Below are 13,373 nucleotides of genomic sequence, written 5' to 3'. Positions count from 1 at the left end.
TTGAAGTCTGGAATTGTGATGTTATCAATTTTGTTTTTTCTTTTTCAACATTTCTCTGGTTATTCAAGGTCTTTCCTATTTCGATATAAATTTTAGGATTATTCAAACTACTTCTTTGAAAAGAATTGATGGTATTTTGGTAGGGATTACATTAAACATGTAGATTGCTTTAGGTAGCATAGACATTTTCACAATATTTGTTCTTCCAATCCATAAGCATGGAATCTTTTTCCATTTCTTTGTGTCTTCCTCAATTTCTTTCTGAGTACTTTATAGTTTTCTGAGTATAGATTCTTTGCCTCTTTGGTTAGGTTTATTCCTAGGTATCTTATGGTTTTGGGTGCAATTGTAAATAGGACTGATTCCTTAATTTCTTTTTCTTCTCTCTTGTTCTTGGTGTATAGAAATGCAACTGATTTCTGTGGGTTGATTTTATATCCTGACACTTTACTGAATTCCTATGAAAGTTCTAGCAGATTTGGAGTGGGGTATTTTGGGTTTTCCACATAAAGTACCATATCATCTGCAAAGAGTGAGAGTTTGACTTTTTCTTTGCCGATTCAGATGCTTTTAATTTCTTTTTGTTGTCTGATTGCTGAGGCTAGGACTTCTAGTACTATGTTGAATAGCAGTGGTGATAGTGGACATCCCTGCCATGTTCCTGACTTTAAGGGGAAATCTCTCAGTTTTCTCCACTGAGGATGATATTTGCTGTGGGTTTTTCATAGATGGCTTTGATGATACTGAGGTTTGTACCCTCTATCCCTACACTTTGAAGAGTTTTGATCAAGGAAGGATGCTATACTTTGTCAAATGCTTTTTCAGCTTCTATTGAGAATATCATATGGTTCTTGTTCTTTCTTTTATTAATGTATTGTATCACATTGATTGATTTGCAGAGGTTGAACCAACCTTGAAGCTCTGGAATAAATCCCACTTGGTCATGCTGAATAATCCTTTTAATGTACTGTTGGATCCTCTTGGCTAGTATTTTGGTAAGAATTTTCGCATCTGTGTTCATCAAGGATATTGGTCTGTAATTCTCCTTTTTGATGGGATCTTTGTCTGGTTTGGGAATCAAGGCAATGCTGGCCTCAAAAAATGAGTTAAGAAGTTTTCCTTCCATTTCTATTTTTTGGAACAGTTACAGGAGAATAGGTATTAATTCTTTAAATGTTTGGTAGAATTTCCATGGGAAGCCATCTGGCCCTGGGCTCTTGTTTGCTGGAGATTTTTGGGGGGGTGGGGGTGGAGAGTGGGGGTAGATTTTTAGATGACTGCTTCCATCTCCTTACTGGTTCTGGGTCTGTTCAGGTTTTCTCCTTCTTCCTGGTTCAGTTGCATCTCTAGGAATGTATCCATTTCTTCCAGATTGTCAGTTTTGCTGGCATATAGTTGCTCATAATATGTTCTTATAATTGTTTGTATGTCTTTGGTGTTGGTTGTGATCTCTCCTCTTTCATACATGATTTATTTGGTTCCTTTCTCTTTTCTTTTTGAATGTCTGGCCAGGGGTTTATCAATCTTATTAATTCTTTCAAAGAACCAGCTCCTAGCTTCGTTGATTTGTTCTACTGTTCTTTTGGTTTCTATTTCTTTTTTTTTTTTTTAAAGATTTATTTATCTGACAGAGAGAAATCACAAGTAGTCAGAGAGGCAGCCAGAGAGAGAGAGGGAAGCAGGCTCCCTGCTGAGCAGAGAACCCGATGCGGGACTCGATCCCAGGACCCCGAGATCATGACCTGAGCCGAAGGCAGCGGCCCAACCCACTGAGCCACCCAGGCGCCCCACTTTTGGTTTCTATTTCATTGATTTATGCTCTGATCTTTATTATTTCTGTTTTCCTGCTGGGTTTGGGCTTTCTTTGCTGTTCTTTCCCCAGCTCCTTTAGGTTTAGGAGACCTTTCCTGTTTCTTATGAAAAGCTTGTGTTACTATATACTTTCCTCTCCGGACTGCCTTTGCTGTGTCCCAAAGATTTTGAACAGTTTTCATTATCATTTGTTTCCATGAATTTTTTCAATTCTTCTTTAATTTCCTGGTTGACCCATTAATTCTTTAGTAGGATGCTCTTTAGCCTCCATGTATTTGAGTTCTTTCCAATGTTCCTTTTGTGATTGAATTTTAGCTTCAGAGCGTTGTGCTCTGAAAGTATGCAGGGAATGATCCCAATTTTTTGCTACAGTTGAGACCTGACTTATGACCTAGGATGTGATCTATTCTGGAGAATGTTCCATGTGCACTAGAGAAGAATATGTATTCTGTTGCTTTAGGATGGAATGTTCTGAATATATCTGTGATGTCCATCTGGTCCAGTGTGTCATTTAAGGCCTTTATTTCCTTATTGATCTTTTGCTTGGATGACCTGTCCATTTCAGTGAGGGGGGTGTAAAGTCCCCTACTGTTACTGTGTTATTGTTGATGTGTTTCTTTGATTTTGTTATTAATTGGTTTTTATAGATGGCTGCTCTCATGTTAGGGGCATAGATATTTAAATCTGTTAGGTCTTCTTGTTGGACAGACACTTTGAATATGATATAGTGTCCTTCCTCATCTCTTATTATAGTTTATAGTTTTAGCTTAATATCTAATTTATCTGATATAAGGATTGGCACCCCACCTTTCTTTTGATGTCTATTAGCCTGGTAAATTGTTTTCCATTGCCTCACTTAAAATCTGGAGGTGTCCTTGGGTCTAAGATGAGTTTCTTATAGATAGCATATGGATGTGTCTTGTTTTTTTTAATCCATTTTGATACCCTATTTCTTTTGTTTGGGGCATTTAGCCCATTTACATTCAGGGTAACTATTGCAAGATATGAATTTAGTGCCTTGTATTGCCTGTAAGGTGACTGTTACTGCATATTTTCTCTGTTCCTTTCTGGTCTGTTAGTTTTAGGCTCTCTCTTTGCTTAGAAGACCCCTTTCAATATTTTCTGTAGGGCAGGTTTGGTGTTTACAAATTCTTTAGTTTTTGTTTGTCTTGGAAGCTTTTTATCTCTCCTTCTATTTTCAGTGATAGCCTAGCTGGATATAGTATTCTTGGATGCATGTTTTTTTTCATTTAGTGCTCTGAATATATCATGTCAGTTCTTTCTGGCCTGCCAGATCTCTGTGGATAAGTCTGCTGTCAATCTAATATTTTTGCCATTGTATATTACAGACTTCTTGTCCTAAGCTGCTCTTAGGATTTTCTCTTTATCACTAAGTCTTGTAAGTTTTACTTTTAGATGATGGGGTGTGGACCTATTTTGAGGGGGCATTTTGAGGGTGGTTCTCTATGCCTCCTAGATTTTGATGCTTGTTCCCTTTGCCATATTAGGGAAATTCTCCACTATAATTTGCTCCAATATACCTTCTGCCCCCCTTTCTGTTTCTTTTTCTTCTGGAATCCCAATTATTCTAATATTGTTTCATCTTATGGTATCACTTATCTCTCGAATTCTCCCCTTGTGGTCCTGTATTTGTTTGTCTCTCTTTTGCTCAGCTTCTTTATTCTCCATCATTTGGTCTTCTATATCACTAATTCTGTCTACTGCCTCATTTACCCTATAAGAGTCTTCATTTTTTATTGTACCTCATTAATAGCTTTTTAAAATTTCAGGTTGGTTAGATTTTAGTTCTTTTATTTCTCCAGAAAGGGCTTTTATTTCTCCAGATAGTGTTTCTCTAATATCTTCCATGCCTTTTTCAAGCCCACTAGCACCTTAAGAATCATCATTCTGAACTCTAGATCTGACAAATTACCAATGTCCGTATTGACTAGGTGCCTAGCCTTTAGTACTGCCTCTAGGTCTTTTATTTGTGGTAAGTTTTTCCGCCTTGTCATTTTATCCAGATAAGAATATATGAATGAGAGAATAAAATATTAAGTGGTGGCAAAGATCCCAGAAGGATATATGCTAACTAGATTAGAATATAGGGGAGAACAGACTAGTGAATAGACTGGTGAATAGAACAGAGCCATCCACTTGAATTTGGGTATATTTTGGTCTCTTAGAAGAAACTACCTCCCAACATTTTAAAGAAAGAAAACCATATATATATATATATATGTGTGTGTGTGTGTGTGTTTATATATATACACATACACACAAAAATGAAGGTAGACATGATAGAGGGATGGAATATGACTGTAAAGCTGAAAACTTTTTAAAATTCTAAAAAAAGGATTGATAAGTTGGTTGGAAAAAGAAAATGGAGAGAATTTGCTCAGGCTGGAGACTAGAACAAAGCCCTGTTCTAGATTCAGTGTATTTTGATCTATTAGAAGAAATTGGATCCCAACATGTTTTATAAGAAAAAACCCTATATGTATACAAAAAGTAAAGTTAGGTATAATGAAGGATAAAATATGACTATAACAATGAAGGTTTAAAAAGATTTTTTTAAAAGAAAAGTATTGTTAAGATAAACTGCTTAAAAAACGTTAAAAGAGGGAAAAGGAAATGTTAAAAAAATTAGAATAAGAAAAAAATAAAATTGAAAAAATTTAATTAACATTGCAAGACTAAAGAATCATGGGAAGAAAGCCATGAATTTCATGCTTTGCTTTCTCTTCCTCTGGAATTCATCGCTTCTCGGCCTTTTGGCTAAGATCAAGTGTAGTCTCTTCCTCTGGAATTCCACAGTTCTCCTTGATTAGTTGGCTTGGCTGGATGTCTTGCTGATCTGCAGGAGGGTCCTGTTGCCGTGATTCTCCCATGCCTTTGCCTGAGGTGGAATCGCACTGCCCTTGCGAGGGGTCAGGCTAAGTAATCTGTGCAGGTTCGCGCTCAGGAGCTTTTGTTCCCTGATCACTTTCCCTACCGCTTTGGAGGACAGGAATGAAGATGGTGGCTGCCCAGGCTCCCGCCAGTGGAGCTGAGAGCTTGGGGCCCCACTCCTCAGTGCACCCTCAGAGAAAAGCAGTCAATCCATCCCATCTCCCTTGTCTCCATCCACGCTCGGATCTCACCCAGCCTGTGACCGAGCGTTTCTGCCTCTGGCACACAGCCCTATTTGGAGTCTCCAAACCCAGCAGATCCCTGCCTCCAGAGAAGAAGGTCAGTCACCCCGGATCTGCCACTTGTGGGGTCCCTGCTCAAAACCAGTATCCCAACTCTGCCTTGGATCATGGTTTAAGGTAACCCTAAGCCAAGAGCTCACTCCTCAGCTCTGTCTCGGTAGTCAGCTTTCTTGCTCTGATACCTGGCAGGTCTCTTACACTCAAACACCCCGATCCTTCTGTGACCCTGTGGGTCCAGAGACCACATTATACCCGTGAGGGCTCCACCCCCACTTAGCCTCTGGAGCGTGGTCCCTCAGTGGAGGGGACTTCTAAAAGTTCTGATTTTGTGCTCTGTTGCTCTGCCCTTGCCAGGATCCAGCCCCTCCCCCAGTGTTCTATCTTCCCATGGCTTCAAATTCACTTCTCTGCATGATCTACCTTTCAGAAAGTGGCCAATTTTCTGTTTATGGAATTGCTGCTCTTCTTCTCTTGGATCTCCTGTTGGGTTTGTAGGTGTTCAGAATGGTTTGATACCTATGTAGCTGAACTCCTGTGACCTGATGTCATCTCAGTCTGCTACTCCTCTGCCATCTTGACCCCTCTGGTGCCATCATTTTCATAAGCTTTGAGTTTGTGCTCAACTTTAAATTTCATTTGAATTTACATTTTCTGAGCCTTTTTTTGTAAACATAGTGAGAGTCCTTTGCATGGTTGCTTCATTTAATATGTTAGGTCATCCAATTACACATACTGCACGCACTGCCTGGATTATAATACATATAAACATCAGTTCCTTTTTCTTCTCCTTTATTCAAATAGGGACTTTAAATACTCATATCACTTTTTCTCCAAATCTTTCATATGGGGAGGAGTCATGGACAATAAGAATTCCTTTTCTCTGCTGATTCCCAATTACCACCTTTGACGTTGTTGGAATTCTAATCTTCAGATTAGGGAAATGTTACTATACCTCCAGATTTTCCAGGCATGCCTATTCTCCCCTCTTTACATCCTTTTCTGTCTATCATATATTCTTCTTTGGGGTCTAGAATATATGACACAGTCCTATCTAGTATTCACTGTATTATAATTTTGAAAGAAAGTTTGAGGCTAGCATGTAATTATCACTCATGGATGTTTGCTGAATGAACCAACATATGACATTAGTTATTTGCTGACTTGTTTAATAAAAAGGGAGAAGAAATTCTTCCCTTCTACCCCTGCTTGCATTCGCTCTCACTCTCTCCTTCTCTAAAAACAAAAACAAAAACACTTGCAAACATGTCCCTATTTGAGCAATAAGTGACAGAAGCTACAATGCATCTGCTTCAGAAGCATATTCCTGGTTTCTTCAGCCACTTTAGGAAAATACAAAGTTGAAAATAAAGGTCACATACCAATGTGTAGCCCAATTTTGTTCTTAGATAGTGGTACCTCTGGCAAACCATGGTCAAAACCATGACACAGCTTGGTAAGGAGAGATAAGGCTTTGGTGTGCCTGCTCCCCATCCCCTTGGCTGGGCACCCTTGGGTGTCAACATGCACACATGGTCTTACTACAGACTATGTGTCCATCAGAAATTGATTAATTAGAATAAATGATCATTGTTTTAATTTTCAATGTTTCTGTCATCGTATCTTATTATCATGGGGTTATTGAGCAATCACCAGGTTGTATGTAAGGGATCATAAGTAGAGAAGAGAGGATGATGATGATTTTTCCTATATAGAAAATCACGGTAGGGACAATGATGTAAGGTGGCATCTCATTAAGGACTCATAACTGAGAACTGCAGAGCAACTGTTGAAGGAATGCCAAAGCCTTTTGTAAGTGAAATCATGTAGGCATCATATCCTAGGAGATAAATAATTAATTAGAAGGAAATGATCAAAACCTCTGAATAGTTTTGTTGAGCAGGTATTTTAAATACTCTTAGAATATTTTGGTTTAAGGGGCACCTGGGTGGCTTGGTCAGTTAAGCATCTGACTTTAGATTTAGGCTCAGGTCATGATCTCAGGGTTTTGAGACGGAGCCCTGTGTCAAGCTCTGAGCTCAGTGTGGGGTCTGTTTGAGATTCTCTCTCCCCTCTGCCCTCCCCCCACTTGTGCTCTCTTTCTGTGATAAATTCATATATTTTTTTAAAAGAATGTACTTAAAAACCGATGTATAGGCAATATGACAAAAACATATCAATCTCTATGGTTCCAAAAAAATAAAGCAAAATTTAATAAACTTTTGATAGAAGATTATTTATTATACTATTTAAACCAGCTATTTTAAACGAGTATCCACTTACACAGTTAATTGGGAAAAAAACAGATATTGAAAAAGACAGAATCTTTCTAACCCATAATTCTGAAACATCTTGTTAGTACAATGAGTCATGTAGCAGCAATACAGAGTACAGCTCTTGGAAAGTGGTTACATTCTGCTATTTTAGAAAACTCAAGTGGATCAAAGAGAAATACTTTGAACTTTAGTAGAATAAGTTAACAAAAATAATATTAAAAAATAACATTTATAGACCACTGATAACCAGTTAAATATAGAGAAAGAAAGAAGGTCATACTCACAAAAGTAACGGTCTATGTGTAGTGTCTAGAAAGACTACCTATAGGAATAGCATCCATAACAAAATATAAAACACTGCTAAAGAACAATAAAGACCTTAATGAAATTGGTGGGAACTTGCTACATTATTTATGGGAAGTGATTAATACTGTGTGTCTACAAGAACATTATCTGAAAAAAAAAAGAAAGAAAGAAAGAAAGAAAAAGAAATAACCTATATGTGGAACATAGTTGCATGGATAAGTAAATTATAGTTTCTTTGGATAACTGTTAAAATTAATGAATTCTAGCTTATAGGACAACAGAGATAAAAAATCTCCAACTTGACATTCAGGAAACAATTTTTTTTTTAAGGTTTGATTTATTTATTTGACAGAGATGACAAGTAGGCAGAGAGGCAGGCAGGGGGTTTCGGGGTGCAAGGGGCAGCAGGCTCCCCGCTGAGCAGAGAGCCTGATGCAGGCTCGATTCCAGGACTCTGGGATCATGACTTGAGCCAAAGGCAGAGGCTTAACCCACTCAGCCACCCAGGCACCCCTCAGGAAACCAAGTTTTAGAAGGACATGTGTAATATAATATTTTTAACAAGTTTCAAGTGCAAGTACTGATACTTTGTACTGTATATAAAAACATGCAAAGACATAGTAAATATCAAATTCAGGCTAGTGGTTCTGTCTGCAGAGGGCCAAAGTTAATATGAGGGACACTGAGTTCCTATGCATGTTTTTATAAACAGCTTTGTTGGGATATAATTCACACACCATACCATGTACCCATTCAAATGTATGATTCACCTGTTTTCAGTATATTCCCAATGTTGAGCAATCATCATCGTATCAATTGTAGAACATTTTCAACAAACCAGGAAAAGAACCTCTGGTTTCTTTGAGCAATAAATGACAGAAACCAGAGGTTTCTGGTTTCTTCAGGAAAAGAAGAACCTCTTAATAGTTACTTTACTATTGAACCTCTTAGTAGTTACTTTAAATGTCCCCTGCAACACTCCTGGACCTAAAAAATCAGTAATTTGCTTTCTGTTTCAGAAGATTTTCTCTTTCTGGACATTCCATAGAAGTAGATCTTGCAGGATATGGTGTTTCTGACCTGCTTCTTTGATGTCGTATAATGTTTTCAAGTTTCTCTCATGCTGTAGTAGGAAGTCTTTGTATTGCATTTCTGTTTTGTTTTTTGTTTGCTTGTTTTTGCTTTTTGTGGGTTTTTTTGCTAAGTAAAATTCCATACCCCATTTTACTTATTCATTCATCACTTGATAGACAGGCATTTGGACTGTTTTCACTTTTCGGTTATATTGAATAATGTTGGTGTGAACATGCATACACCAGCTTTTGTGTGGCTTTGTCTTTGGTTCCTGTGGATTTTTAAGCTTGTATGCACACATAAGTATTCATTTATATATAAAGGACAGGCTTGTCTAGAATGTTTCAAGAAAAGTAAAGGCAGCAAAGATGTACTCTCAAATTAATGTGTAGAATTGCTACAATTACAGTGATATCCCACTTGAATTTTAGAGTGATCAAATAATGTGAATCTGTAGTTCACCCAGAAGAAAAAAAAAATGAAAACTGAAAAAGAGAAAATGATGGAGAATTTAAATTATACTATCAGAAAGTATTCCATAACTGCAGTAATCAAGATTATAATACTCCTATAAAAATTAATGGAATAGGGTATGTAGGTGGCTCAGTCGGTTAAGCCTCTGCCTTCCACTTAGGTAGGTTTGAGCCCAGGGTCCTGGGATCGAAAATGTAAAATTTCAAATATAGGCTTTTTGTCTAAATGGAAGCCACTTTGAGCCCAGGGTCCTGGGATCGAGTCCCACATCAGGCTCCTGTGCAGTGGAGAGCCTGCTTCTCCCTCTCCCTCTGTCTGCTGCTCTGCCTGCTTGTGCTTTCTATCTTCAAATAAAGAAATAAAATCTTTAAAAAAATTAGTGGCATGGAGGGATACCTGGGTGGCTCAGTTAGTTGAGCATCTGACTCTTGATTTTGGCTTAGGGCATGATCTAAAAATATATTTATTTAAAAAAGGCTTAAAAATATAATAATGCATATTTTCCAGAGTATTGTATCTAATGGCTATATATTTTCTTTCAAGTGATGAATTGATTTTGTCTTAAAACATATTTTAAAAGCATGTCCCAATTACTAAGATATGAGGTATTTTAATTTCAGATAATAGCTATCCTGAAAATTTTCTTGTTCCCAAATTTCAGGAGTATTTTTACTCCAAACTTCTAAAGTGAATTTTGCAAAATTATATGAAGTTATGCAGCTGGAAAACTCCTTTATATGTAAGAAAATGTAAAATTTCAAATATAGGCTTTTTGTCTAAATGGAAGCCACTTTGAGCAAAATGGTTTTGAAAACCATGGAAGAAAATCTTCTATGCTTTTTATATAGAAAATAAAAATGATGACTCATAAGAACTGAAATTATTTCATCACAAAAATGGCAAGGTAGAAAACCAATTTGTTTAGGAAGCACTGTGTATTATCAAAAATACTGCTAACCCTCCCTTCCTGAAAACAGGATAACATAATTGACTTTTCCATGGATAGCCACAGCACGTTCATTTATCTTTTCATGTCCTTCAAAAGATTCTGACATTTTCCTTTTAAGTCTGGGTTCAAAAATCCTTTTAAGTGTCTTTTTTTTTTTTTTTTAAACCAGTTTTTTTTCTAAATTAAAAAAAAAAAAAAAAACAAAAAACAGTTTAAAAGCTTTCTTTTTCATCATTGTGCATTCAAGTCTGTTACCTAAATGAACAGATGTAGCATTTCTTATGTTTGTACAATTTCCCTGTAGATAATTCTAGAACCAAACAAAGAAAGTTTTGGCTAGCCAAATTTTGTATCCCTTCATATTTCTATACGCTAGCCACCATTTTCTCCTTACAGAAGAGATGCCCACGTTGTATTCTTTGATTTAAAATTTGGGAATGGGGAAGTTAATCAAATGTGTTTTCTTCACTAACCCCATTGGGAGCTTTCATGTGTTAAAAATTTTATGACTCTTAAAGCCGAACGGATATACCCAATGCTTCCTCCCCACTTTTATTTTATAGAACCAGTTTTAAAATTTTTGAAAACTTTTCATCTTGAAATGATTATAGATTCACACGAAGTTGCGAAGACAGTGCAGAGATTTCCCCTGTTCCCTTTACCTCGTTTCTCTCACTGGTTACATCTTACGTAATTACAGTACAATATGCAAGCCAAAAGATGGGAAATTGCATCAGTACAGTGGATATTCATGGTTCTGTCAGTTCATTACCTTTGTAGGTTCTTGCCCTCCCAGCCTCCAAGGTACAGAATGAGTCTATTACCCCAAAGAACTCCCTCAAGATACCCTTAACAAGTTATACTTTCCCCACCTGATCCCCGCTGCTCTTGAACCATGACCAACACTAATCTGTTCAACGTCTTCATAAATTTATCATTTCAAGAATGTTCTGTAAGTGGAAACACACAGTATTTGATATTTTGAGACTGGCTCTTTTCACTCCTCAAATCTCAAAGATTCCTCCAAGTTGGTGGAGGTATCGATAGTCTGTTCCTTTTTCTCATCACATCACGGTACTACAGTGTTAGTGCATGGTATGGGTATGCAACCGTGTTTAGCACTTTAACTTTTGAGGAACATTTATCTATTTTCATTTTTTTGGCTATTACAAATAAAAGTCCCAGGAACATCCATGTACAGGTTTTTGTGAAGACCAAAGTTTTCATTTTTCTGGGATAAATGCCCAAGTGTGCAGCAGCTGGGTTCTATAGTAAGTATATTATTGCTCACTTTCTAAAGAAAATGCCAAATATTTTCCAGGATGGTTTTTCCGTTTATATTCCCATTAGCTATGTATGACAGATTCAGTTTTTCCACATCCTTGGTAGTTGTTGTGTTGTCCGTATTCTTTTAATTTAAGCAAACCTTATAAGTATGTATGGTATGTCAGGGTGACCTTCAACTGAATCTCCCTAATGGCCAGTGATGTTGAGTGTCTATTCTATGTGCTTATTTTCCCTCTGAATATTTTCTTTATAAAAATGTCTCTTTATCTTTTTTTGCCATTTTCTAACTGGATTGTTTAATTTCTTTTCTTTTCTTTTTTTTTTTTTTTTTGCTATAGAATTTTTAGAATTCTTTATTCTAGCTATGAGTCTTTGACAGAGGCATGGTTCACAAATATTTTCTCAGAGTCTATAACTTGTATTTTTATCCTCTTAAACAATCTTTTTCAGAGTAAATTATTTTTATTTTCAGGTAGTACAGTTTAACATTTTTCTCCCCTCTCGATCATGTTTTGGGGTTTTTGTCTGAGAAATCGCCACTCAGTTCTACATCTCAAAGATTTTCTCCTATGTTGTCTTTTGAATATTATACTGTGCTATATATTACAGTTAAACCTACAATTAATTTTGGGTGAGTTTTTGTATAAGTTGTGAAGTTTGGTAAAGGTTTATTATTTGTCTGTATAGTTGTTTATATGTTATCATTACTATTATCATTTGCCTATGGATATCCAGTGCTCCAGCGTCATTTATTTCAAAGCTCATCCTTTCTGCGTCAAATTGCTTTTCTACATCTGTAAAGAAAACAGTCACCTGGTCATACCCATATGAGGTCTCTCTGAGCTCTCTTTTCGATGTCCTCTATCTGTGCGTTGCACCCTTTCTCTGTACATCCCAGAGAGGCGACTAGAACTCCATAACGAGCCCTGAAATGTCTCCAAGTTATTCCTTCCACTTTTGTCTCTTTCCTCAAAATCATTTTAGCTCTTCTAGTGTTTTATCTTTCTTCTCTCTCTCTCTGTCAGATTAAATAAATAATATATTAATCAAAAAGATTTTGAATATTATGAGACTCTGGATCTTATTTAAATCTTGTGGGAGTGCAGATGTCTTCTGACTCTTCCAGTGGGAGAGGTGTGTTGTCTGGTTTTTCCCAGGTGGAAGTTGAAGTCCAGGTTCCCAGATCCGTCTCTGTTGACACAGGGGGTAAGGGATGCTTCTCCTTACTGCAGGTGGGGGCATCAGTCTCCCGCTGATGCCAGCTAGCCAGGAGAGGGAGAGGACCTTGCTCCTGACCCAGTGTGGCTTTCACTCCCATGAACAGCATGGCAGCAACATGGCAGCCTTGACAGTTCATTGCTGGTGAAAGGCCAGATTTGACACCAGCAAGTGGGAAGGATGGGAGGGCCTCCCCAGAAGCAGGCAGAGGTTCCAGTCCTGACTTCCCACATGCTTTCCAGGAATTCCACCGTGGGATGAAGCCCAGCAGGTATGAAAGTTCTGGCTCTTCCTCAGCGTCTGGGGACGGAGATGCCTGTCACAACCATGCCAGGATGAAAATCTGGGCTTTCCACTTGACCTCTGCTAGAAGACTCTGGGGGCTGGTGGGGGGCTTCTATAGTGTGTGCCTGAAGTAGGATGTTGCCCAAATGTATTGTTTTGTCAGGCTGCCCCTTTTCTTGGTCCTTTGGCTACAGAGAGCAGACTTTTTTGTCTGTGCCTATGGATGTTTCTGGGTTGCTAACTTCTCCCATTCTCAGTCTGGAATACATATGGTATATATATATATATATATATATATATATATATATACACACACACATACATACATACATACATACGTACATATATATATTCTTATATTCATAGATTTATATATTTATACAATTGGGAAAGCTGTGCACACGTTGGGGCAGGGGTATAAGGGAAAGTTCTGTACCATCCACTCAGTTTTCCCGTGAACCTAAAATGGCTGAAAAAATAAAGTCGTCTAATACTGACGGG

This window comes from Mustela nigripes, chromosome 1 (genome assembly GCF_022355385.1).
Source record: "Mustela nigripes isolate SB6536 chromosome 1, MUSNIG.SB6536, whole genome shotgun sequence".
Taxonomy (NCBI): Eukaryota; Metazoa; Chordata; class Mammalia; order Carnivora; family Mustelidae; genus Mustela; species Mustela nigripes.
Note: the sequence above shows the minus strand (reverse complement) of the source record.